At 44.7% G+C, this 27,415-nt stretch overlaps 1 long non-coding RNA gene across 2 annotated transcripts in view; it reads left to right on the plus strand.

Annotated features, from left to right (window-relative positions):
- LOC118540810 (uncharacterized) overlaps positions 1-27,415 on the plus strand; it is a 206,467-nt gene that overhangs the window by 83,581 nt on the left and 95,471 nt on the right. The window contains exons 4-5 of one of the 2 annotated variants that reach the window (XR_013442559.1): positions 553-630; positions 16,139-16,263. This is a non-coding gene — a long non-coding RNA (uncharacterized LOC118540810). Of the gene's footprint in view, positions 1-552; positions 631-8,367; positions 8,429-16,138; positions 16,264-27,415 lie in introns of those variants that run through there. The other variant, XR_013442561.1, reaches the window with a different exon arrangement.

Below are 27,415 nucleotides of genomic sequence, written 5' to 3' on the forward strand. Positions count from 1 at the left end.
TTTTTTTTCTGATTTAATTTGCTCTTATATTTTATATTTTTTCTAATAACATAAAAAGCATATGTGATTTTGATCTTTACATCTTAAAAATCAAGTATCAAGTGTTACTAAGTGGAAAAAGATTTATTTTACTAGAAGATGTTTTAAAAAGTCCATATTTAATATCTTCCATAACATTTTATCACTGTAAAAGTAATTAATAAAATTTAATTAATTTGTATCACTAAGTCTCAAATAGAATCTCCCAAATTCTTCCCAACATCCCAGTTACACAATTGTCATAATTTACTGTGTGTGCCATGACATGAAAAAGGTAGGCAACACAAGTGTAAATGATCCTCGTTGCAATTTTTCATCCAGTCTTTTGGACTGGATAGAAGTGGGAAGAAAGTTAATCTTGGAGGAAAGGACTTGGTAGAAGAACCCATGATGTTGTTATTTTCGCTTTTAAAGTTCCATTTGCTACAATAGTGAAATAAAGAGAATAAGTTAAACTTCAGGATGTTTCACAATGGTGGACACAGTCTGATGAGATTGGATGTGTTTTTGCAGATTCATGCCTTGCCAGCTGGATCTCCCTTGCTTCTTCCAGGAGAGAGGGGGTTGAAAGAGCCAACAGGAACTGAGAAGGTAAATGTCACTGCTTCCAGCCTGCCATATTTTGAAATTAAACATGGATTTAACAGATTTCAAAGTGTCGTAGTCATACAATTCATACCATTCATTAAGCCACATTTAAATGAAAAGTAAGTGATAACCCTCCCATTTAAAAATAATTAAGCAAGTGTTTTATATTGAACTGAAACACTTCATTTCTATTGAATAATACACCCAATAAGGGAGTAAAAGCACAACATGGATCTGAAACTGACCTTTGATTACTCTTCCAGCATGCTAGAACTGTGGGCAAGGGGTGCCCCCTTTTCTTCTTGGAGGGCTGGGGAGAGAGGTCAGGGCTGAGAAAGTGCACCTACAGCTTTGAATGGCCCTCTTGGGGTGGGGGTGGGGGTGGGGGTGGGGTCAGGGACAAGGTGTGAAATCTGCCGTCTCAGGAGTCAGGTTGCCATACTGAGCAAATAAAAATACAACCCATGCAATGTTGGGGATATACTTCCACCAAAAAAATCGTTTGTTGTTTATCTAAAATTCTAATTTAAGTAGACATTCTGTGTTTAACTGGCAACCCTATGTGGGAGGGAGGTGCACGGAGAGGGATCTGGGAAGATGAGGAAAGGAAGGAGTCTACAGTGTGGTGGGTAAATATTAGGGTAGGAGGTGGAGATAACATTATTTCTAGGTTGTGTACTTAGAATGAGATTTGTATAGAATTTCTAAGGATGCACAGGGGCAAGGTGCTGGTCAGGGAGGCTATCAGATGAGATCAGTACTGATTCTTGAAGACCAGAAATTACCCACAGAAGGAAGATGCTGGGAATTGAGGAAGGGTTTTCCAGGCAGAACAAAGCATGTGCAGAGGCACAGAGGGATGAAGCAACACCAATATCCTCCTCCAGGAAGTCCTCCTGGTCCCACCCAGGGGGCAATTCATCCTTCCTTGCTCTGTGCTCTCCTGTCTCTTTATTGGAGACTGAATCCCCTCACTCTTCTACTTTCTGCTGTTGAGATGTCTGTGATGTGGGCCCCATCGAGTTGCAGGTGGTAGGTTATGGGACAGACCCCAGAGCCATCATCCACTGTCCTAGTTGAGCCATGCAGCCAACAGTGAACCTAGCTGAGCAGATCCCACTTTTTGCAGAAGATAGAGAACAAACACCTGAAACGTTCCAACAGTTTTTCAAGCAACGCAAAGTTTGCATATATGTATATGTACTTAAGTAAACATAGAGATTTGATTTATAGGACATCAGACCTTAAGTATCTAGGATTGTTTCCCCAGAGAGAAGTAGCAATATGAAAGTAAACCAAATGGAAATGGAAGTCAGATTTGTTACATTCTCTAGGATTTATCCTCAAGCCGACCCATACTGCTTAAGTGTATGAAGTGATTTCTCTCTTCCACCACTCAGCAGTTGATTGCTTTTGAATATTATCTTTCAGAGGAGAGGTTGTCCTGTATCTTGTGTGTGATGCTTTTTATCCCTGTGCTTAGAGTCTTTGCCTGCTTAAAGTTCTTCAACTTAGGGTGCTGCGTACACAGATAAGTAGGACCATGCTTTCTGCCCGTGGGGGCACAGAGGCTGAGGAGGCTTGGGTGTATGTGGAAAGGAAACTTTCTGTCTGCCCTCTTCCCATGAAGGTGTGATTCAGAGGCAAGCTCACCTAGAGATAAGAACATCAAAAAGTGGTTTCCCCTAATAGCTTTGAGATGTAAATAAATTTCCTTTTTGTTTAAAAGTGCTGTTTTCCAGGGGTACCTGGGTGGCTTAGTCGGTTAAGTGTCTGACTCTTGATTTCAGTGGCAGGTCATGATCTCAGGGTTGTGGGGTCGAGCCCCGAGTCGGACTCCACACTCAGTGCAGAGTCTGCTTGAGGATTCTCTCTCTCTCTCCCTCTGCTTCCTCTGCCTACCCTGTTCTCTCTCTCAAATACATTAAAAAAAAAAATCTTTAAAAAAATACTGCTTTCCAGAGTTTTACCAGCCAGAATAAGTGGTTTTTGTTGTTGTTTTCATTTTGTTGGTGGTGGGGGAGGCTATTTGGGGACTTATACTTTGCCCAGCAGCTAAGGGTTCTGAGTGGTGGGAGCCTTTCAAGTCTAGGAGTGTTTATCTTGCCTCTGAAGCTAATGCTGTACATTGTTTTGCTCTTTCCTTCTCTTCGTGCATTTCCTCAAAGTGCTGGCCATCCAAGGATTGGACTCGGACTTCTGAGGACCTACCTTGGCTTTTCCTTACCTGAGAAATAACCCATATCTGGCTCTACGTTCCATCTGGGAAATTTGCCTTTTTCATCACCTTGCAGAGAGCCTGGTCTCCTTTGCCTGTCTTGGCCCTAATGCCTCCCTCCCGGGCAGAACGAATACCAGGCTTGCTTTCTCGGGGCCCACTGAGGGGTGGTTTCTGCTCTCTGGCGCCACCTGCTGTAACCAGCTCCAAACGCAGCCTTCCCGGTCTCCAGCCCCAGGCCCCCAGCAGGAGCCAGAGCCAAAATCTCAGACCAAGCAGATGTTACTTAGACTGCCGGCTTTCTGTCCTGGTCTTATCTGTGCTGTCTCCACTGGCTCACTAGATCAGAATCCCAAATGTCCCCAGATGACTTGCCTCAAGTCACGCAGACCCTGAGCTCCTTGGCCCGAAGGAGGGAGCCTGCCAGTTTGGGGGTTGGTGACCAGCAGCTCCTGCCAGGTTCCTGAATACGTGGTCAGAGGAGGCCAGCCCCTGCCCAGCAGTGAAAATGCAAATGAATTTTTTTCACAATGTCAGTATACACACGGCACTTGTCCTTGAATGGGCTCTCCAACACGTCTCCAACATGTTCCCTGATTGGGCCATGAGATTTTTCGCAAGTTGCTCAGGAGTTAGAAACTTTGCTTTGTTTTTTAAGTACTCTGGACTTTTCTACGTTCTCAAAACTTGGCGATTCTAACCAAGGGACCACAAACAAAGTAGGGTGCTGCTTTTTTATTAACTAAATTAAGTACCCCTCCCCTTACTTCCTATTCTAGGTTGAAAATCTCTTGATGCGGGACTTAACGCATTTGTTTCTCGTCCATCATACAGAGTCCGGCACATAGTAGGTTTTCACAAAAGCTTGTTGAAAGTCCTTTTCTATTTGTCTATTAAAAGTAAAACCTTTCGGGCCAGAGACTTGGATAGTTCATTCCCGATTTAAGCCTGAAAAAATAAAGCTGACTTGGTAGAAAGAAATGATGAGTGATAGTAGTGATTTCTACTATTACTCTGATAAGAACAAGGATGTAAGCAGCTGTTGTCTCCCGAGGTTAGAAAAAGTAGCAAGGCATGTGTGCAGGAGACAGTTGGGTTAGATCTGAGATAGAGCTTCCTGAGAGCAGAGGTGAAAGTATACTCTTATAAAGAGACAAAGGAGGGTTTATCCCAGCAACTAGTCTAGAGATAGATACACACCCGTTTAGTTCAGTAAACATTTATTGAATTCCTAATTATGCCAACACCATACTGGAAGCTGGAGTTAAAAAGATTAATAAAGTCCAGTCCCTGACCACAGAGAAGACTGAAACAAATAGATAGTTTCAATGTCATTTCTTCAATCCTAGGAAAGGCATGGTGTCTGGGGTGCTCTGGGCACATGATGAAGGGGCACTAATTCAAGCTATGTAATCAGGGAAGGCTTCCTGGAAGAGGTAATATTTATGCCGAGTTTTACCATCGGGTGAGAGATACCTAGATGAATAAATGCAGTCAGTGCATTCTAGGAAAGGTGGGCAGCTAGATTAATTAATATAGAAACATCTTTAGATCATAGAAAATCCTTTCAATCATTCCGAGTTGAGTCATCTGGGAAATGCTGTTGTCCCATAAGAAATGTCCTACAATCCTGATGGCAAAAAGTGGGGGGAGCTCGGTTTTCTGTTTTGTGTTTGACTTGTCACCTTATTGGGACAGCCTTTCATGGATTTAGGAGGTTGGAAAAGGTAAAGGAGGGAATCTTGTTTTCCTCTGCATCCGAGAGTCGTGATCCTTCAAGCAGCCTCTCTGCTCCAACATTTAGAACACATTCAGAGCTGGCATGTCCATGATCCATCAGATCCGATGTGTTTGGGGGCTGCCTGCAAAGCCTTGGGATCCAGGAGGCCACATGGAGGAAGGCTAGGGCTGAGGCCTGCCTGCTAGGTCAGAGAAAAGAAAGAGACTACTACCTAGAAACTCTCTCAGCGGCTGCTTTTTGAATTCTGAAAGATTATTTTAGCAGGTCCCATCGTACAGATGGGAAAACTGAGGCTGACGCTCATGGAGCCGCCTCCCAGGTCCTGGGGGAGTAAGAGGCAGCTCCTGTGTATTCATTTAGCTTCTTGTTTCTTACTTTCGTGCTGCAGCGAGGACCTCAGGGTGGGAACCCGTGAGAGGCATTTTTCCCAGAAAGAAGTGCTTTTGAAATGGCAGGCTAGTCAGTAATGGCCTGTTTCCACTGGATACCCTGCTTATTGGGCTGGCATCGTGGGGTGGGGGTTCCCAGCCTCCTCCAGGGAGGTCCTTCAATCCCAGCCATGGCAGCTGGTGTCCTCCATGCCCTGGACCACCATCAGAGAAAGGAATCCGAGGGAAAACAAAGAGTGCCGCCCGTGGCTGCAGACCTGAGCCCTCCACGCCCACTTGCCCGCGGCGGGCCCCAGCAGGGCTGGTGCCAGGCGCTGTGCCGCTTCTCCACCCCTTCCTGGGCCCCTCGGCTCATCTGCTGGCTTTTAGAACTGCAGCCCTCCTGAATGGGTCTTTGTGTGCGCCCCAGGAGCTGGCTCCGAAGAGCCCCGATCGAAATGCTGGACAGAGATGTCTCCTCTGGATCCAGGCGCAGCTCGGCGCGGTGCCCATCTTGTGGGAGGCGGGCCTTTCTTGTGCCGCCGTGTGGCTCCATATCTGGGAGCGAGCTGGGACCGGGATGAATGGGAGAAATGCTCTGCACCCTGCCCAGTGGGGTCATCGGCAGGGCCACGGGGACGTCAGGGGATGCCAGCGCCTTGGTCATCTCCCCTGAGCTCTCTTTCCCATTCGCTCTCCTGGCTCCGTCACCCCCAGAGATGACTCTGGTAATGTTAGTACCAAGAGGCGCCATTAAATGGCCCCTCCTTATGTGCCAGGCATTGTGAGGATGATTTTATCCCATTGAATCAAACCTTCCCAGCAATCCTGTGAGATACATCATCTTACTACCCCCATTTTACAGGTGAGGAAACCAAGCTTGAAGACGTGAACCTGCCCTGGAAATTCTTTTTTTTTTTTTAAGATTTTATTTGTTCATTTGAGAGAGAGCATGAGCGAGGGGAAGGGAGCAGAGGTGGAGGGCGAAGCAGACACCCTGCTGAGCAGGGAGCTGGATGCGCGGCTCCATCCCAGGACGCTGAGATCACGACCTGAGCCGAAGGCAGACGCTTAACCATCTGAGCCACCCAGGAGCCCCTGCCCTGGAAATTCTGAACACAGATTGGGTGGGCCTCTGCCCTGGCTCCCTCCTTCTAGCCCTCAAGGTGTCTCTTCCAGACGCGGGAGTCCCTAAGGCCATTTCATGCTTGGCTACCTGGGAAATCACCATGCTCCGGGGTGCTGGCAGGCTCGGGGGACCCACGGGAAAGCGGAGTCTGGTTCTGGCAAAATGCAGACAGCCTCTTGGCCTTCCAAAGTCCCACTGTCTTTACACTGTCATCCCTTTGTGCTTTTTGCTTTTTAAACCAAGAATAACATTTTGTTTTATAAGATAGGAGGAACTATGGACGTAAGGAAAAGCTTGGGGGTCCAATTACATACAGAAGATCTCGCTGAAGGACCGTACCTCAGGCCCAGGAGATAACATGGTGCAGGAGGGCAGAGCACGGGATTCATTTCAGGTGCTAGTGGTCCCCAGCTCATCTACCAACTGCACTGCTCTGGCCTAGTGTCCTGCTGTACCTGAGGGGATAAGAATTAACTCCAGGGGTCTGGTCAAGTTGAAGCATAGGCACAAATCTTGCTTTTATTTTTTTCTCCAGAGATAGAAGTGATGGTAATGATAGCATCTGTATTCATCTACCTGGCCTCTCATACATCTGTGGCACGGCTGGCTGACCTGAGAGGTATGATCTATACCTTTCTTATCAAACCAAGCTCAATGACCCTTTTGAGGGACAGAAATGTTAACCATGGCTTTTAGAACAGCTCTGTTACCTAAGCCAAATGGCCAAGGGGATGGGCTGTATTTTTCTCTGTTTGCAAAGAGGCTATGAGCAATCAATGGTAGAACGCATAAAAACAGCAGGAGAAATGCAGGTTAGATCTTAAGAAGAACTTTCCAACTGTACAATGTGTTGAGATAATCAGGCAAGACTATGAAATGTCCTCCAGAGTTTGTTTGTGTTTGTTTTTTGCTTTCTAGGCTAGAATGATTATAGTCCATACAACTTCTGGGGGTTGGGGAATGATTCTCATAGGCCTTATGTAAAGGGAGGCCCCTTTAGGTTGATCTTCCACACATGACAAGAAACTCTAGAATTGGGATCCTTAGAATTGTGTGTGATATGGTGAGTTCCGCCCCTCCCTGTGAAGAGTTAACGTCCACTGCCAGCCCCAGAAATGGCAATATTGTAATGACGGGTCATGTGACTGACTCATTTTTCTATGCATTATTCTCCAAGCTGCTTTCGAGACTATGCATTGCATCGATATCCACTCTGTTTCCTTGAGCATGTTCCTCCATTAAACCATTGCTATCATCGTGGATTATTATTAGAGTCTAATTGTGGTGATAGATGATAAATACTTATGGTTTGAGTAACTGAAGCCTAAGTGCAGCAGAGGAATACCCATCACAATCAAGATAATAGTCTGTAGGTGATTAAGTTCCTAAGATGTAGGGTGTTGTATACACGAGTCACAAACATCCCTTCATTTACCTTTCACTTCCGGCCCTCCCTCACTTAATATGTCACCATTCTTTGGTGTCTCCCTTGGGAGTCACTTGTTTCTTTTTGACTTTGCTATTCTCATTTCTGAGAGTGGAACTCACTATTTAAACAACAGTTGAAGGTAGCAGATTCAAGAGCCTGAGAGATAATTCAGGGAAGATGTCAGAAAGGACTTCTTGATTATGACGAGGAGCATATATAGGAGAGGAACCCATTTGGGTACTGCAAGTACAGTCCACCTCTGGTGCACGGGCTCCAGGAAGTGGGAGCAGTTTTCTGGATCTTGGTCCTTTGTTCATAGGGTTACATGGGAGTCACGGAACAACTTAATCTTTTTGAACAAAGCTGGCCATTTATTTGCTGGACTTTGGTCAGTAGGCAGTGCAGAGTCACTATGTTTGGACTGTGACCGGTGGGCAACAGAACTTCACCAAGAGCATTGGGATGGAAGAGTGACAGGATCAGGGGTATGTATGGGGAAGACTAAACTGGAAGTCGCATGTAAAATGGATTACGGTGGATAGATACAATTACTAGGAAACCAATGGGAAGAGATAGCAAAAGCCCAATAGAGAAAACATGAGAACTTCACCAAGGCAATTGCAGCAGGAATAAAAGAAAGAGATTAATGCAAGAAGACATGGAGGAAGAGTGGTCAGAGCTTGGCAACTCAGCAGTGCCAAAGGAGGGCTCGGCCAAGGGAAGAATGAACTCTGCCACCATCCCTAGCAGAGTCCCCGGGGAGCCACTGGGCACTTGTCCAATGGCCAGGGGGAGTAACTGGATTTTCTGCACTTTTCTTGCAGAGAAAAAAAGGAGGGATCAGCAGTGGCCTGCTAGCTGTGCACACTTACCCCCATAACCTATTATTATGGGTGGAATATGGCCTTGACAAAGGGTGAGTCAAGATCAGAAATAGGGTGTTAGACATAGGTTTGCATTTCCATGATGGGCGAAGCCATTGTGTGGGTCCCAATTCCACTGCTCTGCTCCCACTCTTAATGGGGATGACATCTAATACTTGGCTTGCTTTTCGTTGGTGGGGCTCTCCGCACACAGAAGTGGGGAGAATTCCACAAAGAATTGAGAGGGAAACATTTAACAGAAAATGCCATGGCAACATCTCGCATGAGCAACAATATCGGGTGACTTGTAATGTTTTAAATTCTTCCCACCCTCGCTTGTCTTGTCACCATTTCCCGACTCATAAATCCAGGGCTCTGATACCAGATTTCCTTGGCTTTAACAGTGAAATGAGGAATGACTTGCAATTAAGTTCTATGTTCACTGCTGTTCTGCCACCTGAAGACAGAAGGCCTTGGGAGGTGGAGTGAATCTGGCATCTTCCTGGGCTCCACGATTAAAGATTGCAGCATGGGAACAGTGGGCTTGTCTCACTGGCATATCCCTGGAGCCTCTCAGATAACCTGGCGGCACATTCTTTTATGCTGACTTCAGGACAAGAAAGAATATTCTTTGGCTAGGCAAAACCCAGATGACTAAAGCTCTTTCGTTAAAAGAAAAGCCCGGAGGGGTTCCTCTTTCTATGATCCAGTTTGGTCTCTGGCCAGGAACCTATGAAATCCCCTGAAGAACAGCTCTTGAGGGTCTAGCTGTCTTCTTAATTAAAGACAAGCGATCTGACTCTTCTCATACCCCATTTGGTTTTCCACCTTGAAAGCTGCCTTTAGCCCAGGATGGCCTTTCTTTCCTTGGTTGAAAATGCTCGGATCTACACTTCATTAGTTCATACAGGAAAACTAAGCATCCCTATAGTTAAGTCAGGGAAAGTTCAGTCTATAAAATTTCCTCCGAAGCACAGGGATGTGGTTATTTTCCATTGCCAGTCCCCAGGGGGACTGGAACTTGCTGGAGAGCTTCTGGGTGAAACAGAGTTGGGGCTCCCAGGGAAGCTCATTCCTACGAGGGGTGCCAGCATTAACCCTCTTGCTCATAATGCCAGGCTTTTGGATAAGAGCACTGAAGCCAGCTTAGGTTCCTAGAACGTATTTACCCATCTGTGAATTGGATTTGCTCTGATTTCTTTGTCTTCTAAATTAAAAATGGTGGGTTTGACCTCAGAACCCTTTTGTTTCTGTCTGGGTAAGAACATTCTATACTGAATGCCTGCTCTAGGTATCTCTGAACACATGCGGGTCATCTTGGCCTGCGAGAACAGTTCAGATTTTCCTTTCCAAGAGACTCTATTTCTCCAATCTGAAGAATACCCTCAGACTCGGAGCATGAACCTACAGTACTCTTGCCTGCATTAGCCATGAATTGATGCCAAGAATTGAGGATACACTTCAATAATCATTTTGTTGTTGTTGTTGTTGTTGTCATTGGAAGGCTGCTTGGCTGATCTTGCAGGCACCTCTGGGAAGCAGTCAGTTCTCAGTGATCTGCGCATGGATTACATGCTTTGTGAATTATTCATGGATAATTTTAAATTCCAAACGGACTGTGGCACTGCTTGACATGCTTCTGTTAAGATACCCCTCCATGTCCTCCTTTCAGCTAGGGATACCTAGGGAATGGGATGCATTCTGATATTAGCATAATACAAAATAAACTGGGACCTAAACTTCATGAAAAGCTGTCCTATAAAAATTTCCAAATCAGAAAAAAAAAAAAAGCAACTTTGGAGCAATCCCCATGTGGAATTGGGATTATTTCTGTCCAAACACATCCCTCCCTGATTACATATAGCTCGTCGTTTATATACTGACTCCATCTTCCTCCCCAAACCAGAACTTACAAAAATGTAATTGCAGTGTTGGGAGAGGGTATTGGCCCATATAAAATCTTCTGCCAACTCGAGATCCCGTGGGGCTTGCACTAAAAGCTTCCCTAGCCCTTTCTCAAGACAGTCTTCAAGGGAGCTGACTCTGAGCCTTCTTGTCCATCTTAAATAGCATGAAACCCAATCAAGCAATGTAAAGCCAAAGTGAAAGTTGGTCGTGCCTCATTCTCTCTTTGGTAAAAGCATCCCATGCCTACTCCACCTTAAAAGTGGAACGTGCCCTTTTTGTGTGCAGAGACTGCACAAAGTGGGCCCCCTGCTCTTTCCAGGGAGGGAATGTAAGCAGATCCCTGAAGAAACCGCTCAGCTCAGCAATTTTAGGGCTTGTTGTAATTGGCCTGGCCTAAAAGAACTCAGCAAACTGTGTGTGTGTGCCAAGGAAAATGCAAACGCTTCCCTGAAACAGGCGTTTAGGGTGGATGAGAGGAGCGGGCTCATCTGTGAACCCAAGTAGAAAAGCAAGACGGACAGAAAATTCAGGAAATCAGAGAGGCTCCTTAGGGACTTTTTTTTCACTTAGCCACGGGTGGTGGCCACACCAACTGAACTGGTCAGACCAGGCAGGGCGAGTGGGGTCTAGCGGGGAAGATCTCGAGTAGGAGGCTTCCTCCTTCCATTCCGAGTCTCGCTGTTTCCCTTGAGAGGTAGAGCCGGTCTTCTTGCCCAGTCTGGCTCCCCACCAGTTGCCCCCATGGTCCCCTGCTGGGCTCAGCATCCACTACCATCCTCTGGACCCTGGGAAGTTGACTGGGGATACTTCCTATGGACTGACCACTCCTGTTTGCTATGGCTTCTCACATCTCTTTTCTGTAAAAAAAGGTAAAAACTAGGAACCCAATTTTCTATGTCTGCTATTTTTCTCCATGGTGCCCTAGAATTCTCTGCAGTTTCTTGTATGCTTGGCTGCCCTCTCCTCCCTCCTCTTTATCTGTGACCTCCATGAGGGTGGGCCCCAGTCATCCCGACTACATTCCTAGTGCTTACCATGGCCCTCGGCCCATAGTAGTTACTAGACAAATGCCTGTTAATTGACTAATAGTAATTCAGATTACTATGGGATATTTGACAGCATGACTTTTTTTTAAATTTAATTTTGTTTTATTATGTTACGTTAGTCACCAAACAATACATCATTAGTTTTTGATGCAGCGATCCACGATTCATTGTTTTCGTATAACACCCAGTGCTCCATGCTGTACGTGCCCTCCTTAATAACCCATTACCAGTCTAACCTATCCCCCCACCCCCCTCCCCTCTAGAACCCTCAGTTTGTTTCTCGGAGTCCATAGTCTCTCATGGTTCATCTCCCCCTCCGATTTCCCCCCTTCCTTTTTCCCTTCCTTCTCCTAATGTCCTCCATGCTATTCCTTATGTTCCACCAATAAGTGAAACCATATGATAATTGACTTTCTCTGCTTGACTTATTTCACTTAGCATAATCTCCTCCAGCCCCATCCATGTTGATGTAAAAGTTGGGTATTCATCCTTTCTGATGGCTGAGTAGTATTCCATTGTATATACGGACCACATCTTCTTTATCCATTCATCTGTTGAAGGGCATCTTGGCTCTTTCCACAGTTTGGCTATTGCGGACTTTGACAGCATGACTTTTTAGTAGCATTTTGATTTCTATTTCTATGACGTAGCTGAGCATATGGGAAGTGTTCGGTCAACACTGGACAAATTCAGATTTTCCTGATGAATTAACAGTTCTCCACAGCCAGGAAGGTACTCTTGACTGCCCTCCTCTGAAAAATGAGCTAGTCAGTGTCGGCTGGGTGGATCAGTCAGTTAAGCGTCCGACTCTTGATTTCAGCTCAGGTCGTGTTCTCGGGGTCATGGGATGGAGCCCCAGGTCAGGCTCAACACTCATTCTCTCTCTCCCTCTACCCCTCCCCCTGCTCACTCTCTCTATTTCTCAAATAAATAAATAACATAAATCTTAAGAAAAAAAAAGAAAAATGAGCTAGTCAGAAAAATGGAGAAACCAAGTCCTGTGATGAGTCCAGCTTCCTTGCTGCCTCTTTCCACTCACATCTTTCAGTGCCTAGGGTCTTCCTTTCGTGCAGCCTCACCCCCATCTCTTACCATCTCTTGAGACCCCGAGATGGTCTTGGAAATAGCCCAGGTATCTTGGACCTCCCTGGAGGCTCTCTCTTCACTTCTTCCAACCTTTAAATTTCCCTTACTGATCTCCTGTTTCTCCCTTCCCCTCCATCCCTAATCTCTATGTCCTTTCCCTCATTCATTTAAGGCCCTCTGTCTCCTCTGCTCAAACACAGGTGCATTCTTGAACGTGCTATTTTTCTCATCTGCCACCCTCACCAGCTTTCCACTTACATTTACAGCCCTGTCCTGGGTCCCAACATGCAAGCCATTCCAGACACAAGCCACCTGCCAGGACCTCAGAGCTCCGTGGTATTTCTTCCTCATCCACAGTCTTCACCTTGTTTATTTCTCTTGCCCCTAGTCTTCTATCTCCCCACCTTGCACTGGAAGGCTTGCACACACATGCAAAAGACAGTGTAACACACAATTTCACCTGCGCTTTTACCAGTAACGTGTAGAATTAGAGGTGACATTTTAACTAGAGGTGATATTTTAACTAGAGGTGATATTTTAAAAATTTCCTCTAATTCTGACTTTTTAAAATCCTGATTCACTTTAGGTTCTGTCTTTATACTAACGATACCATTTTTCTTTTCCTGTGTTTCCATGTCTTGCTGGTGCATTTTGAATGTGTACATTTTGCTTACTCCCCATTAGAATGGCCTGTGATGAAATTAGCTTTGGAGATGGCTTTCCAACAGAGATCAGGTGGTATTCAATTGGGGAAGATATGGAATGAATTCAGACAGGAGGGGTGGGGGTGTTCAACAAGACGACCTCTAAAAATCTTTTCTAAAACCTGAGATTCTCCTTAAACTGAACTGAGTATAGGAGTTTTACCTTTTCCTTTTGTTGTCCCCTCTACTGAAGGGCATTTGCCCCACCTTGGAGGTGCTTAAGTACTGGAATTAGCTGAGACAGTAAAAATAAATAATTCTGTTCGAGGGAAAGAGAGGAAAAGGCAGCAAGGACACTCTGGATGTAGGTGATCTTTGAATGCATTAGGCCATTGAGATCCCTCAGTAGGAGTTGAATGCTTTGTGTGAGGATTTCATGTGTTTCTTTTGTCCAGCTTTTCCTTTCGGACCTCAGGTTGATCATAGACCTAAACACTGTCAGAACTAGAGGGATCCCCAAGGGTGGTTTCAGTCCGGTAAGTCTGTGTGCATGCCCTCCCTCTTTGACCAAAGAACTTCTGACGACAGAGCCCTCCTAGCCTTCTCCAGACAGGAAACGATCTTTCCAATTTGGTGTTGAGCCAGCAGAATGTTTTTCTTCTAGTGAGTAAAACAGCATTCTCTTCGAAGTTTCTCCCCGTTGGTTCCAGTCCATTCCCTGATTCTCAGCAGAGCAAAATCCCATCCCTTTTCTGAGAGCCCTTTGGATAGTTGAGGACAGCCATTATTTTTGATATGGAGTTTTATTTTCATCTGTCTGAACATTTCCAGGGTTCCCAATTCCTCATGGCATGATTTCTAGTCTTTTATATACTTTGGTAGCTCTCTTTTCAGTGTACTCCATTTTGTCTAGCACGGGGTCAGAATGGGATGCTTTGGCCAGCCCAAAGAGGAACAAGAGTCTCTTTCACCCCATCCATCATCCTGTTTGTTCTTCAGCCCCTGACACAGTGTCCTTCACGTGCTTAACCCCTTGATATGTTCTCCTTGAGCAGAATGTCTGGGCTTCTCTTCCTCCTTCACAGCATTCTTATTGCCAAAAGTCCTCAATTTTAGATCCATTTGCATGAAAGGGATTTTTGTTTGTTTGTTTGTTTTTGCAGCTTTCCTGAATTCTCCAAATCCTTATTGCTGTTTTACACTTGACTTGGGTTTATAACGAAGTTTGTGTCTTCGAGTCTGGTTGCTTTTTTTTTTTTTTTTTTCATATTTAGCCCAGAGCCCAATATAGGTCTGAGAAATAGATCTTGAGTCTATGATCAGTAACCATATCACGAATCAACTTATCATCATCATCCTTTTGGTGGCACATAGCTCCTTTTGTCTCGGGTGTTTGTTTTCTCTTTATGCCTGTGGTGTCTGCATTGCTTATGGAGAAAGAGCCTGTGAAGAAGGTTTTTAATACATGGAGTTTTATGATTTTATTCCAAGCTCAGTCTTCCCATGCGACTCAGTACAGAGCTGCCACCAACATCAGGGAACTAGTGGAATTTAGTAGGGATCGGTGGGAAGCAGCTTGAGATTTGGTTTGCTGAAACTAATATGAGATGCTTTACGTTGACGCCCCTGGCCAGAGTTCCCTTGCCAGGGCAGCTAGAAGAGTCGCGGAGGCAATGCGATATGGTGAGAAGAGCTCCAGGCTTAAATAGATTTAGGTTTGATCCGAATCTCTGCCACTTACTTCATGGTCCATTAACCACTGTGACCTCAGTTTCTTCGTCCATAAAATGGAGTCAACCTAACTTCACAGCCAAGGTCTCAGAACCGGTATGATGGTGGAATGAAATCATGTGGCACAACCCATGTGGTGAGCTCTGGACATAGCACTGTTGTTCTTCTGCAGAGTGTCTTTATTCAGTCCCCACTACCAGTCCCCAGTTCCGGGAAATAAGGAGCATCCCGATAGGCCATTGGTGGCTTCCCCTGCATTCCACATGATGACGAATTCTCTCCTGCAAGCTCTGTCTGGGACTCTCTATCTGTGTCATACCCAGCACACTGTCCTCGTGGCTGGGGAGTCAATCAGTACTCCTTAATGGTGCCGCTCATTGCCCTGCACTGAGGAAGGGCAGTGAGCATCATTTCCCCTTCTCTCCGGAGACAGAGCATATAGTCTAGACACACCGGGCAGGGGGAAGGCAGGAGAGCTAGGCCCTTAACTCCACTGACAGTCTTCCTAGTGCCTTGGACACCTTACTTGGTTGCCTGAGCCTCTGGTTCTGTGTGCAGAAGGAGTAATTAATATATTTGATTTCCTACCTGCCTGCCAGGGTAGGGGAAAATGAATGAGACTCTATCTCTCCGGGGAAAGATACTGTTTGGACATACAGTCTGTTCCCATCAAGGTGGGGAGCAGTAAATTGCCAGGGGCTCCAAAAGGCCGTGTGGCCACACTGGTGAGAGTCCAGGAGACTGGACCTTCACTCTTGACTCAGACGGCGGAGACCACGCCTGTCTCCGCAGAACAGCCCCGTGTGAATGTCCGACTTTATGATACATCTGTGCCGGGGAGGGAATTGGACATGAAGCGGAGGCAAATGGTTGCCAATCACCACTTCCCATACAGAGCGTCCGCTGTGCAAGCCCGTGACTCAGGCCACACTCACCTGGACTCAGAGACCTCCAGGCACAGAGAGCTCTGTCTCGCCCGAATATTCCCCTGATTAATTACGGAGGGTCTCAGCCCTGCACCTCACACAGAGGCCGGTTCTTCGTGCCTGGAGCCGGACTCCACAGCCCTGGGGTGCGTGCACTCTGCTCTCTGGCCCTCCTCCCGCGGAGGCACCGGCCCGACCGGGTCCTGCCTTGCCATGCCCCGCATCTCCCACAAGGGGGAGCCCCCGGAGGGCAGTGGAATTTGGGAAGCTGAAGTTTTCTCCTCCTGTCCTCTGATTTTCGCGCTTGACCCAACTGTGAGATTTCTTTGTTGCAATGTTGGGGTCTGAGATAACACTTCTGGAGGCTGCAGCCGAGCACCACAGCTGATGCCATCTTTTATTGTTTGCTATTAATTACCTAGCAAGATAAACGAAGGAGGAAAAGTAACAAAGAGCTTGAAGACTTTCATGGCTCCCAGGCCCTGGATGGAGGCAGGCGGCCCCAGACAGACAGAACCAAGGAGGTGCTTGTGGCTGCAGAGCCCAGGTAGGTGCCCGGGAGAGGACTATGGGGGGGGGGGGGGGCTGAAGGGGGGTGGCCGAGAGGCACGGAGGCCCTGATGGTGGGAAGGCGGGTGGAGTAGACACGGGGTGGTCAGGAGAGATTGTTGGGGGGGGGAGGCAGTGCAGAGAGACTGAGGGAGAGCAGAGGGAGGAGCCCCCGAAAGGAGCGCAAAAGAACAGAAATGCTCCTAGGATGTGATGCAAAAGGCTGATCACGGAGCCCGAGCCGGAGCCCGAGAGGGAGGGTTTGTGAACTGACTCAGAGACTTAAACTAGTTTGAAGTTGGTTCCAACTCTGCCGCCCAGAAACTTCACAGGACCTGAGAGGCCGAGTCTGAGCGCCAGTGCTCAGCTGCACAAGAGGATTCAAAGTGAGTAGGTACATGCCTGAACGTCCATCCAAGACTTCGGGTTGTGTGTCATAGAGCCACACCCACTCCGGACTCCGGACTCCCTAAACTGGAAGGAATTCTGGCCTGATGGCCTTTTCAGGTTCTCTCTGCTCCCAACTACCGTCTCAGACGTTCGCCTTCTTCCGTCCAGGCTCCCACAGTTGCTCTGGGTAATGGACCAGGAGTCAGACGTGCACTCTGCCACTTAGCCAGATTAGCTTAAGCAAGGAGACGTCGGAATCCCCCTCTTTCTTTGTCTATAAAAGGGAGATAATAATATATTACTGATGAGCCTTATAGGATTTTTTCTGAGGATTGAATAAGTAAGATAATGTGAATAAATGCTCCTAATAGATTATAATTGCTAGCTAAATAAAAGATGGCATTAATAATAATTAATCAGTTAATATACCCTTATGCTTCTCAGCAGGGTAGTTTCCTCCTGAGCTTTGGAGGAACATGTGTGTACTGTTTGCGGGAAAATTTAAGTACAGGACCCCTAATTGCCACATCACTTTTTAGAGTAACCTCTTTGGCAGATAAGTGGGGAACTTTGTGTTCTTTCCCTTTTAGCCACCTCCAAATGTTCTCTTTGCGGGCCTCTGCTACACTTTTCTAGTTCACAAACGTGCAGATAATGATTGATGGTGTCTGCTTGGCTATCTGGACGAGTGATTTGTCTGTGTCCTCGACACTGTGCTGCTCCAGTAAATGTCACAATGTGTCTCAGGCAAATGATCAGACTATACTTGGAAGAAGCAAATAAGAGGCTGTGTTAATAATCCCATCGCCATATTCCCTGCCTGGAACGTTCTTTCCAGACTACTCGTTACTTATTCATTAAAGTGTCTCAGATGGGGAAATGGGGTCTACACTCTGGGCCAGGCTCTTTCCATCAGCCTATGAAGGTTGGAGTTGGCTTTGATGCCTGTGGACCCATTCACCCTTTCCTTGGGTTCCAGAAGCAGTGTGCTGTCTGGGGAAGGTAGTGTGGACCACGGGCAAATCCCTTGACTTCCCTGAGCCTTCTCTTTCCATCTGCCAGATGAAGTTGCTACTACTACCCTTTCTTACTGCATCCAACAAGGCACACATGAGATCGCACCTGAACGCACCAGAAGCTTGTAACTCTACAGCGTTATATAATTACAAGGCATCATCTTTGTTGTTCTGCTGCATGTTCCTTGCTAGTGACCTCCCCGTCTTTCACAACCTTAATTATTTTAAAGCTGCCTTTCCCCCGATGTTCGCGTATTCTATTTCTTTTCTTCTCCCCCAGCTGACTAATAAATTAAATATCGATAGAGAGGCTAAGTTTAAGTCATATACCTACTCACCTTCAAAAAGTTTATATCCTCTCTAAATCATGTGCGTAGCTGCATAATATGTCCACAGACTGTGTTTTTCTAAAGCCACTGCACACATATATACATTCCTTCTTTCCAGCAGGTACTCTCTCCCCTTTTGATACAAAATATATGCAAATGTATATTTGAGCAAAATACATATGCCGACATTCACGCAGCATACTCACTCAGAGAGCACAGTTAATGGGGAAGAAGAATGAGCACAGCACCGTATCAGCATTTCAGCAATTCTAGAGTCCAACAGTGACCACGATACACAATTCATGTGGTTTAAAAAAAGAAAAAATCATGGATCGATTTCTGCCCTGTTCTTAGTAATGAATATCAATATCTGCCTCTTCCAGACAGACGCTCAGCAGCTTCAGATATTTTTAAATGAGTTTTTTAAAATACATTTGCAAAGTTAATTATTATGAATCTCATCTGAAGCAATTAAAAAAAAAAACATCCTGACATTTAAGGTGATATTTTTTCCCAAGTAAAATAATTATAAATAATACTAATTATGAACAAATCATTCAGTTACTCTCAGCCTGGTTCAACCTTTAGGTTAATAAACCAATCCATTAAAATTCATCTTGCTCAAAGGACCAATTTGTTAAAAAATATAGTGACCTTTCACCACAAGTATGATGGATATTTTCTTTAACAATAATCAGAGCTGTCTTTCCCAGAAGAGAGTGTGGTCAAGTGGTAGACGTGGTCAACTAAGGATCTGGTAATACTTCTAGATTAGGTACAAAATGATGTTGATGGTGACGAAGATGAATGTACAAAACAGGAACTCTGTTTCAAAAAGTACCTTAAAGAGATGTCTGAAAATCTCAGGACAACTGCTCAGAAAAACTGATAATGTCATTCTCCACAGCAGGAAGGATTTTATATGCCCCTCTCTCTGCCTCTGGTGTTCGTTCTGCCCAAAGATGTAGGGCAGGGATTTGCAAATAGGGCTCATGGGCCCAATCCAACCTGCCATCTGTTTCTGCAAATAAAGTTTTATTGGAACAAAGCGCAGCTCTCCATTCCCATATTGTCAGTGGCTGCTTGCCTACTACAAAGGCAGTCCAGTAGCCACAACAGAGACCTAAAATATGTATTATTTGGCCCTTTACAGAAAAAGTTTGCCAACCCCAGTTGTAGGGTAATGAAAAAAAAAACAACAAAAACCAGTTACCTTTGAATTTACAGCACCAACTAATATTTGAGGAGCTCTTTACGGTTTATCAAGTCTGACCGTGTTATTTTGTAACGGGTATTATTATCCTCCTGTCACTGATGAAGATAGTGCGAATTTCCCCATGGCCATTCGGCCATTAACTGGTGTAGGTAGACCTTGACCTCCAAAGAGGGAAGGGCGCTGCCCTGAGGGCCGCTGTTAGAGCCACCGTGGAGGGCGTGGCTGTCAAGCCACAGTCACGGTTGCCTATCTCTTTCAGGCCCCCAGATGTGGTCATTGCCATAGGAGCGGAGAGGAAGCGATACTCTTGACATTCCGTTCCCCCTTTATCTGACCTTGGCCTGGGTGATTTTACACTCATTCTGCTTCTATGTCCCTCTTCCCATCACCAGAGCAATACTAATAAACAGAAAGGAGGAAAAAACGCTTTGCAGTCAAACAAAGCTAAGCTTTATTGCCTCAACTCTCCTTTATCCATACTGAAGGAATGTATCCAGCCCGAAATTGGCACTGTGGCATGGATATTCTGCAACAACCAGAAACAGAGACGTCTTTGTTTTTAGAATATGCTATCTTTTTTTTTTTTTTTTTAAGTTTGCTTTTTGAAACGGCAAAGCCTCTCTTAATTACGTGCTGATTTACTCGGTTTGTTATCAAAATTATACTTCTCCCCCCTGAGCTCGTTTCATCTACTAGCAAGGTGGGCCATGAGGTGATGGATACTAGGACCAAGGAAGCCTGGAAGGAAGACCTTGCCTTTGAGAGCCATAGATCTAAAACACGTTGTTTGCAGAGACCAAAGATTTTCTTAATCTTATGCTTTCTTAGAACGGAAGTAAGGGAGACAACAAGAGAGATGAGAAGAAGACACTCCTATGTCAGGCCTTCCCTGAATAGGCACCTGGGTGGCTCAGTTGTTAAGCGTCTGCCTTTGGCTCGGGTCATGATCCCAGGGTCCTGGGATCGAGCCCCGCGTCGGGCTCCCTGCTCCGCGGGAAGACCGCTTCTCCTTCTCCCGCTCCCCCTGCTTGTGTTCCCTCTCTTGCTGCGTCTCTCTCTGTCAAATAAATAAATAAAACCTTTAAAAACAAAACAAAACAAAAAACCTTCCCTGAAGATTCCAAGGCAAAGATAAGGATTGAAAAAACTGAGCTATTTCAGTTTTTTCACTCAGCCAACCTTTATCTGGAGTGTTCACTGTGGTAGGTGCTGTGAGGAGTGGAAGGACTATCACAATGACTAAGATTCAGATATTCTAATAACTGATTTACTAGAGAAACGAACATGTGCATTTGTGTCTATAGTACAAATTAGAAAAAAGCAACGGAATGGAAGGACAAATAAAATCCGAGCATGCTCAAAGGAGAAGTTGTTTTTCCTTATTAGACAGTCACTGAAGACATTGTGGAAGAAGTGGCATTTTGTGAGACCTGAGAATATATGGGTTTTAGACATTTGGAAATGGAAGTAGGTGGGCATTCTAGGAGCAAGCAGAGAGAACAAAGTCATAGAGCAAAGCATAGGACTTGTATGTGATCAGAAAACCATTCACTCTATTTGAAGCATCTGGTTACACAGGAGTAGAGGAAGGTAAGGTCGGCGAAGAAGGTCAGAGTCAGATTCTAGAGGGCCTTGAAATGTAGGTTAAGAAGTTTGGTCTTTACTGTGTGGATGATGAGAATCAGCCCATGTTTTTCTGCAGGAAAATTGCATGATCATACCTGTGATTTGGAAAAAGATGTAACAGATGTTTGGAAAGGTCTTGGAGGCCAGGTCACCAGTGAGCAGCTAAAGCAATGGGCCAAGTAGGATGAAGAAGGTTACACCTTCATCTTGTGCTCTCCTCATGAGACTGCTCCTCTGTAACCTGACTATCGTAGGTTATAGCACTGGCTGAGGGCTTTCTGAGGGTACTTATTTAATGGCATGCCAGTGGCATTTACTCATAAAACCAAAAAGCCATTGGGGCCAGAAATAGGGGTTTTGGTTACTTCCCCAGACAGGATGCAGTTGGGGTGATTATACGTGTGATTCATCGAGGTCGGGAAACAAGCCCTCCACAAACAAACACCCCTCCCCTCCAAGCCCAGTGACTCACAGCTTCTTCAGCTTGGAAAGCTCTGGAGTCTAGGCAAAATTTGAGGTATGATGTTAAATCATAATTCTTCAATGTTCATTGTTATAAGGGAAATATTTTTATTCATTCTTTCAGTCGTTCAAGCCCTGAGCATTTATTGAACTCTTACTGTTTTAGGCACAGAGAATGTGGAGTTATAAAACATAGTTCCTGCCCTAAAATCTTCCCCAGTTTAGCTGGGAAAACAGATATAGCATAAAGAAGAAGTAGAGTATCTGACAAATGTTATAATAAAGAAATGCAAACAGTACCAGAGGGTCAGAGGAAAGACCCCTAATTGCTTTGAGAGAGGGAGGGTGGCTTTGGCATTGGGTCCTAAACTGTTTATCATGTATTCATTCATTCATTCATTCATTCATTTAACAAATAATTTTCAGGCACTTCCTATATGCCAGGCATTGTTCTAGATGTGAGATTTCATGGTTTTGTGGAGTTTCCATTCTAGAAAGAAGATCCAATATTAAATACACTTGGGAACCAAACAAGCGAATCTCTACCCTCAGGGAGTTTACATTCTTATAGAGGAACATTTCAGAAAGCAGAAACTAGCACTTCATTCCAAGAAAGAAGAACATAGACAAAAGGAAGCATGAATGGAGGAAGAAGCCTCAGGTTTGGGGGTACTCAACATGACAAGAGGGCTTATATATAGACCCGCAGTAAGATGTACAAGTTGCCTGGACATTCTTTGGCTGGAGTTGACAGGCATAAGATGGATACTGTTCTCACATAGAGACTCATAGAATCGAGTCCCCAGATGCTCTTATTTTTCAGTGTCCATCAGGAAACCGAGTGCTGTGGTTTGGACTCACTGACAATTTTTCTGCACCTTCCGTCTGAGTGTTTTGCAATGGCCCAGTGCCATGAAGATAAAAAATACACTGGCTCCCTCCTTGCTTAAATAATATTCAGGTCAAACCCTGTATCAGCCAACTCTGGCTTGGAGGTCATGCTTGATTCTCATTTTATCAGGTTGTCTAAAGTAACCAGGCCATGAGGTGGTTATTGTTATGGTACTCGTTGGAATGGGATTTGACCTATATAAGGAAAAGAACTAGGACAGGAATAGCTCTTCAGCCCATCACAGACTTGGAGAGATCCAGTATAAGCAATTGCAGAATCACAGAGCTGGAAGGGACTCAAGGTGACTTAAGGTGATCCTGGCACCTGCCTCTGGGCACATATGTGCCTGTCTGGAAATTTAATATAAATTCTAGAACTCATTATTTTAACAATTCGTAAAAGTTTACCCATCCTGAATTTCGGTTTCCTTTGGGGTAGTGATGCTGCCTAGCCTCAGGCACAACACGTTTGAGGAGACCTCAGAACCTAGAGCATATTCTTTTGTGTATATTTAGTAGGGGAAAATCCTTGTCTTTGCAAGATGTTTTGCATTTTCAAAGAACCAAATGCCATATCTAATTGGTCCTGCTGAATGATACCATTTTTGATTAAAAATGAATTTAAATGCAGCTATGAAATTATGAGGTGACATTTTTGTTTGGCTCATAACTGGTTCAAAAAGGACTTAGCAATTGCAAAAGTCATAAGCATATAATCTCGCAGATGGCTAACTTGAGGGCACATGAGATCTGGTAAGCCGGACTGTTTCTCACTCTCCTTGGTGAGCTACTTGAGGTCGAGGAGCATGCCTTGTTTGTTTCAAAATACCAACGTACCACGGAGGCAGGTGCATGTCAGGGGCAATTTGTTGAATGAATTAAAAAACAATAATGTCATCACCTCATATTCATATCATGAATTCTTTGTCCATTTTTATGTATTCATTTATTTATTTTTACCACAGATGAATCCCAAGATTACCTCTTACCTTAAGGCTAATTAGCCAGCAAATGGCAAGGAAGTAGTCTGTGGTAAACAGAACACTGTTCTGGGAGGAGAGTTCAGGTTCTAGTGTAGACTCTGTTTTGAGTGTTTGGGGGGTGGCTTTGGAAAGGTGCCTAAGCCTGTGTCTCCAACTTAAGAGAGGGATGGAACTAGATGATGGAAAGGGTCCATCTGAGGAATAAAATATAGAGGAGCTACTCTGTGCCTATCTCTGTGCTTGTTGTGGGGGAAGTTTTTAAGGTCTTGGTGTTGATCAGGATTCTATGTTTGCAAGTGACAGAAACCCATCTTTTTTTTTTTTAATTTTTTATTGTTATGTTAATCCCCATACATTACATCATTAGTTTTAGATATAGTGTTCCATGATTCATTGTTTGTGCATAACACCCAGTGCTCCATGCAGAACGTGCCCTCCTCAATACCCATCACCAGGCTAACCCATCCTCCCACCCCCCTCCCCTCTAGAACCCTCAGTTTGTTTTTCAGAGTCCATTGTCTCTCATTGTTCGTCTACCCCTCCGATTTCCCCCCCTTCATTCTTCCCCTCCTGCTACATTCTTCTTCTTTTTTTTTTTCTTTTTTTCTTAACATATATTGCATTATTTGTTTCAGAGGTACAGATCTGAGATTCAACAGTCTTGCACAATTCACAGCGCTTACCAGAGCACATACCCTCCCCAGTGTCCATCCCCCAGACACCCCATCCCTCCCACCCCACCCCCCACTCCAGCAACCCTCAGTTTGTTTCCTGAGATTAAGAATTCTTCATATCAGTGAGGTCATATGATACATGTCTTTCTCTGTTTGACTTACTTGCTCAGCATAATACCCTCCAGTTCCATCCACGTCGTTGCAAATGGCAAGATCTCATTCCTTTTGATGGCTGCATAATATTCCATTGTATATATATACCACATCTTCTTTATCCATTCATCTGTTGATGGACATCTTGGCTCTTTCCACAGTTTGGCTGTTGTGGACATTGCTGCTACAGAAACCCATCTTGATTTAGTTGAGATACAAAACCACATTCTGAAAGGGCAGGGGTACACCAGACTCCAGAAATTACCAGAATCAGGGACTCAGGTGCTGCCATGACACACTTCCTCCAATTTTGTCTTCAGCTTCTCTCTTTGGGTCAGTCTTATTCTCTCCCATCTGCTTCCTCTGTGAGGCTGGAGAAATTTGTAAGACCTCTGGTAAGTTCCCTGTGCAAAGGAAAACAAGATTCCATGACTGGTGGCTCCTCTTAGCACCAGGAGGTTGGCTGGAGAGAGGGGCAGCTCATCCAGAGAAGGGGTTGCTGTATAGCCAACAAAACAGAGCTCCGCTAAAGCCTGCCGTCCCCATTCGCTACCCACTCCCTCCCTCCTCCTCTCATTCCATACACATCGGTTGGTGACCTTCCACTCTTCTTGAAGGCCCTGCTCAGCTTCACTGTCTCTGAGGGCTGGCTGCTTGGGCAGCACAATTCCTTCCTGTCTGTGCTCCCAGAGCACCTGGAACCCATCTGTACCAGGAAATATAGCTCCTCATGTTGCTCACCATGGTCTATTTACAGGCTTTTCTCCCCCGGGAGATTGGAAGCTCCTCAAAGACCGTAACTGCCGTAATTGGTTTTGTGTTACCTTATCTATTTATTAGATTATTTATTTATTAATTATCAACAGCCTACTGTGTACTAGGTTCAGAAGATCCCTATTCTCAAGATGATCAAGGTCAAGTGGGAAACATAATAAATATGATGAATAGTCACTTGCAGTGCAATGCGTGGGATGAATCCACCACAGGCGTCCATGCTGATGCTACAGGGGCCCGTAGCACACAGGGTAGTCTCCTCGCTAAACAAGGACAGGGGTGGAGAAGGCCAGAGAAAGTTTCCTAGAGGTAGAAAGGGGCCACCCCTGGCCTGTACTGGGTCCTGTTGAATAGGAAGATTGAGCCTGCCTGTGTAGGGTCTGGGGGTAGGGGAGTGTTCTTTGCAGTAGAAACAGCCTATGCAAAGCTCAGGGATGCCTGAAAGTAGAATGTAATCAAAGGCTTATGTTTGAATGGCATAGATAAGACAGGGGTATGTGAAATAATTGGAAAATAACTTTCCAATGAAGTCCTAATTTTATAATACAGTACACAAGGAGTATGGAAAGATTGAGATCACCATGAACTTACAAAGGAAATCCTTCAAAAAATGTGGGTATTGATTCACTTCATGGGGAGTTAGTACTAAATCTGAAATCAGAGAGTCTGAGTTTCAGTCTCACTCTGCCAGGTATTAGCCTAGTGATAATTTCTCAATCTCTAGTTTACCATAAAATGAAGACTCTCAGAATTGTACTGAGGATAAAATAAGACACCTAAGTGAAAGTACTTAGTAAACTGTAAGGCCCTTTATAAACTTGTTATTCTTTAAATCTGATTATCTTTAAAACAGAGAACTCTTAATTGACAAGAGTATTTGGAAGATATGAAAAGATGTATAAATATAGTTTCATGGAAAGATACAATATTCATGTTAAGTGTTGTGCTAATTTTACTTACTGGCTCAAAATTTTGGTTAATGCTCTTGGAAAATGCATGTTAATGAGTTGATGTTGGCTTCTTATACGTTGCTGATTCTGAGGATCGGGCAGAGAAACACTGCTTCAGGGTATGTGGTTGGACTCAGCTGGACATGTGACGTGTTAGGAATTAAGTCATTTGGATGTTGTGACTATCAGGTGTTCTCTCTACTAAGTGAACTGCATTTTTGTAGGCAGGTTTGCCTAAGGATTTCCTTTTAGCTATAGAACCTTATGAGGTAAAACTTCCCCTTCGGTACCATGATTTCCCCCTCTTAAATAGTCATAAATAATGATGGCATTTTAAAGAGTTGTGCTCATACAAAGGACCTGAAGAAGTATAATCCCATTATATCCTGTGTGAGCCCTTCTTACCTCTGGTCAGGTGTGGAAGAAGACCAGTCAGTACACCCAACAGATACAGAATGACCCACCAGAAGATCTGAACTCTTTGGGTGTATCTCAAAAATTATAGATAAAACACTAAAATTTAGTTGACTCCATACATTCAGGCAAATCGGTAAATAATCTTTACTCCGTGTGCTCCTTCAGTTCTCCAGAGCTCTTGCCTGTTGTGTGGAAAGAGACCCCTGCCCTTGTTGCCCACGTCTACCACCAGGGCTAACTCTGAGCTGATCCTTACAGGAGAGGATGACTCTAATGCTTTACTATGTTTCCGTGAGGGTGGCCCTGAGAAGCATGGGATAAGGCATTAGAGATTTATCACTCATTCTCATTCAGTGATAAGCACACAGAACCTGGAAGTGGAGGCTCATTACTCCTAGGTATGGGGTCAAAGACATGGCCAGTTGGTAGTCCTCTCTCTCCACCCATGGTTTGATCTACCTGGACCCAACTCTTGTGATGGCTGCCTTCCTAAAACTTACTTAAGGAAGGAGAACCTTGCTCCTTCCTTGGAACACTAGGTCTGTGAGATGTTAACACATGTTCCACCAAATAACAAGGTAGTCTTAGGTCAAACGAGTTGAGGAATTCTGACTACATCCCCACTGGAGGTACAAAATGCACATTAACACACAGAAGGCTGCAAAAACAATTGAACTCCGCTTTCCCAGAGTTATTTGGCTATAAGATTGTTTTACTTAGTAATACTCATTAGCATCTTGAATACCTCTTGTTCCTCTACAGTACAGTTTGGAAAATGCTGTTCTTAGAGAAGTTTCAATCCCAACGGTTCTCTTAAATATCCTATTCTTCATTAAATTAGAGGTTTCAAGGAAGGGGGGGCTAAAATAAGCAATCAGTCTTCTGGTCCATTCATCCAGTAAATCTCCATTTCCAAGATTAATTCAGAAAAAAAAAAAAGTTTTTCTTCTTTTCCATTAAACTGGATAGATCTCCTGGAAAATCCCTTGAAAATGTTGAGGTTGATGCTTCTTCTCCCTCCCTCCCCTCTGCCCTTTTTCTTTTCTTTGTAAAGAATGAGTCTGGGTGTGATTTTATAACTATTATAGTTTGTATTTGATGGGACCCAATGGAAACCTACTTGCCAAGAGACAGAGTAATAGCCAGTAGTTTTAGCCAGTAGTTTTAGCTGTAATCACAGAAAAATCCTTTCCTCTTCTTCAGTCTTTCCATTGCTCTGTGATTGTGAGCCGTATCTTTAAAAGACTGTTTCTAAAAAGTGCTAAGATT

This window comes from Halichoerus grypus, chromosome 11 (assembly GCF_964656455.1).
Source record: "Halichoerus grypus chromosome 11, mHalGry1.hap1.1, whole genome shotgun sequence".
In the NCBI taxonomy this organism is placed as follows: Eukaryota; Metazoa; Chordata; class Mammalia; order Carnivora; family Phocidae; genus Halichoerus; species Halichoerus grypus.